Source organism: Marmota monax, unplaced genomic scaffold (assembly GCF_021218885.2).
Source record: "Marmota monax isolate L192 unplaced genomic scaffold, Marmota_monax_Labrador192_F-V1.1 WCK01_AAM20220418_F8-fsc00149, whole genome shotgun sequence".
Lineage (NCBI taxonomy): Eukaryota > Metazoa > Chordata > Mammalia > Rodentia > Sciuridae > Marmota > Marmota monax.
The window spans coordinates 3,095,393-3,099,135 of record NW_026693170.1 but is presented as its reverse complement, the minus strand read 5'-3'; positions in this window follow the sequence as shown (position 1 = coordinate 3,099,135).

Below are 3,743 nucleotides of genomic sequence, written 5' to 3'. Positions count from 1 at the left end.
GCCCTGCTGTATGGACTTGGCTCTTCCAGATAGCTGGCAGGGTGAGAGATCTGCCATTTACACTGGTTCAGAATTAGAAGCCTGAGGAACTCTGCTCACCTGGAGGGGCAGGTGTCAACCTGAATTAACACTGGATCCCAAACCATGGACCTGGAGCTGTGGTTCCATGGGACTGGTTCAGTCTGGTTCTTTTCACCCATTTATATGGCAAAGGTAAAGCCTGCTAGCATCCTGGGTTGCTGAGGAATGTGGGCAAACAGGCTCTCTCCTTGCTGAAAGTTTAACTTGGTGTCTCCACCTTGGCCACATGACTGGTTCTAAGACATTTAAAATATACACATTTGCTTGTTTCAACTATTCCACTTGTAGAAATTTCTCCCATAAACTCAAAACATGTCAAGACATAAAGGTAAGGCTGTCCACTGCGGTATGATGGTTTCCAAAGACTAGCAACAGCCCATATGCCTGCCCATCAGTGGGGGCCAGCTAATGAATGACGGGAGCCACAGAGTGGACTGTGTAGGGAGAGGGCAGCACTGTTACAGATGTGAAAAGAGCCCCAAAAGTGATGAAGGCAAGCTCAGGTAAACACCCAAAGCGCAGAACTAGCCCTGCCACTCCTCAGGAGACTGGGGGGCCTCAGACAAGATTTGTCACTTGTCCAAACTCAGATGCCTCATCTGTAAAATGAGGACATTCTAAGGCATTTGTTAGGGGGCAGTCAGCTTCCCTTTTGGAGTTTATTCTCCTACTATAATAAGGATGAGTGTGCTCTGTTCCAGATATTTATTAAGCACCTACTGTGTGCTGCACCCCATGTGGGGTGTTAGGGACATAGCAGTGAAGACAGACCTGGTCTAATACAGACAGCAGACAGAAATCAAGCCAAGCCAGACCCCAAGCCAAAAAACAAGTCAGGTCCATTTACAGGACAAGTGTGGGAGCCTTGGTCCACTGCCCCCTCCACAAGGATTACCTCAAGGCTGCAGTAGTGACATCTTTTTTGGGTGTTGGTTTGGAAACAGGCCAATGGAAGGGAACTGAGAGCTCAGAAATGGGCCTGTGCTTATACTGACAGACTATCTGTAGATCAGAGGGTGGCCAACTTTTCCTGTGAGGGCCAGACCGTATATATTCTTAGGTTATATAGGCCATGTGTCTGCCACAATTAGTCACCTCTGCTGCTGGAGCAGAAAAGCAGCTATACACATTATTATGCACACGGGAAGGAGTGTGGCTGTGTTCCAACAAGTTATTTACCAAAAAACACTTGGTGAGCTGGATTTTGCCTTAGGGCCCAGCTTGCCAACCCCTACTGTGGATGAGTGGGTAAAGGGCAGACTCAGTACTGAGCTGAAAAATATGGAGGAAAATTAAATGGGATCCTGTGGTGTACAGAACAGTGCCTACCTGAAGATGCTTACATCCTAACCCCCAGAACCTTTGCTAGCCTACACGTGGCAAAAGGGACCACAGGCAGACAGATCTTGAAGGACTTCTTGAGAAGGGGAGATGGTCCAGATTTTGAGTAGGCCCAATGTGATCACAAGGATCATTATATGGGAATAAGAGCAGCGTTAAGAATCAGAGGAGAAGTGAAGGTGGAAGAAGAGATTGAAGTGATAAAAGGACCCTAGCTGAGGATCTGGGCAGCCTCTAGAAGCTAGGAAGGGCAAGGAAATGGATTCTTCCTTAGAGCCTCAAGACCTGCTGAAGACCTGTGGACACCTTGATTTTAGGACAATGAAGCTGAGTTTGGACTAAATATATGTTGTTTAAAGCCATTAAGCTTGTGGTGATTTGTTACAGCAACAGTAGGAAATGAATAGCGATCCTGTCACCTCACACTATACACAGAAGTAAGTTTCTGTTGATTTAAAATGCAGTTTGAGGAGCAAAACCCTAAGAAATAAAAGAGAATTATCTTAGTAACCACAGAAGCAGAGCATGTATTCTTGGCAGGTGGGGAGCACAAAAGGGTAAAGATTCTGCTCTCCTCTGAACCTTGCAGTGTTGCTTATATCATGTTTACACAGAGAGCAGTGCTGGGAGTTATTCCAAAGCAACCACACCATCAGCAGTTACAAGCACTCAAACTCACCTGAGAGATGTTGACTTGGCTCAATCTTACTTGGTACACATGGAAAAAATGAGGTTGAGAGAGGATTTACTTGCAGCCAAACAGGGCAGAAGCTGAGTCTGGAATGGAATGTGAATTGCCTTTAAAAGCTGGGGAGGATGGGCAGATGGTGGGTCTCCTGGTATCCTGCTGTCTGCTCCTTAACACAGCAGACCTGCTCATGCCTCAGAACCTTTGCACTTACTTTCCCTCTGCCTGCAAGGGCTCTCCCAGGTACTCCTGTACATCTCCCAGGGCCCTGCAGAGCGCGGCAAATCCTCTAAACTACCTGCCCCTGCCCCACTGCTGTCACTGCCCTGCTGAATTTGCTCCCCCTGTGTTTTTCACTGCCTAGTGCACCAGCACTCCCCAGCTCTCCAGGCGCAATGGCAGCCCTGCGGGATCAGGAACTAGTGTCAATTTTTTTTTTTTCCCTACACTGAAGTCCTAGTGTTACATGTGCTGGTTGTGGTGGGTAGAAGAATGGCCTCCCAAAGATGCTCACATCCTAATCCCTGGAACCTGTGAATATGTGGCGAAGGAGAATGAAGTAGAGAAGGAATGAAGGTTGTTAAGCAAATGACCTTCGAACAGATTGTCCCAGGTGATCTAGGGGGCTCCGTGTAATCACAGGGCCTTTACATGTGGAAGACAGTAAACTGGCCACAGCTGGCTTTGAACCTGGAAGGGGAATGGAACGTGGACTGCCCTTAACAGCTGGGCAGGCTGAGCAGATCCACCCCGGCCTCCAGGAGGCTCACTGCTCTGCCTACACCTGGGTTTTTAGCCCAGACCCCCATGTTAGGTTTCAGAGCTTCAGACCTGGAAGATGAGTTTCTGTTGGTGGTTTGATACAGCAGCCCTGGATGACGGTGATCTGAATGAGGGTGATTGAAGGAATTAATACAGCCTAATGCCATTTTATCTTATGGATAAAGAAACGAAGGTTCAGAAAGGGAAATGAGGGAGACTGCCAGCTCTGGGGGTTGACTTGGTGTGTTCAAGAAATGACCTGGGGTGGGTGGGTGGGGAGCTGCAGCGGTAACTCAGTGGCAGAGCACTTGCCTAGCATGTGTGAGGCACTGGGTTCGATCCTTAGCACCACATAAAAAACTAAACAAATAAAGGCATGCTGTCCATCTACAACTATAATTTAAAAAAAAAAAAAAAAAAGAGTTGACCTGAAGGTCAGCTTTCAAACCCAGCTCTGGCCTTTGTCCTGCTCAAGTACCTTTCTGACTTTCCCCACCACCATGATAAAGTCCAAGCTCCTGGGCCAGGATGCTCAGCGCTTTGGGGCAGCCCTGTCCAAAAAGCCTTCCGCAGTGACAAGTGTTCTCTGTGCTGTCAGTACAGTAACCTCAGAGTACTTGAAATGTGTGGCCAGCGTGACTGAGGAAGTTTCCATTTCAATTCACTGAAGTAGCCACCTGTGTCTAGCAGCCACCACACTGGACTGCACAGAAGCAAGGAATGTGCCCACTTCTCTGCTACATCTGCCCCTCAAGCCTCTTCTCCAAGGGCAGCAGCGCTCACCCGACTGCCTTAGGCTAGTCCCACCTCCTGGCCCTTGCCATGGCCTGGTGCCTGCCTACAGGGCCATCCCTTCTGCCCAGATTCCCTA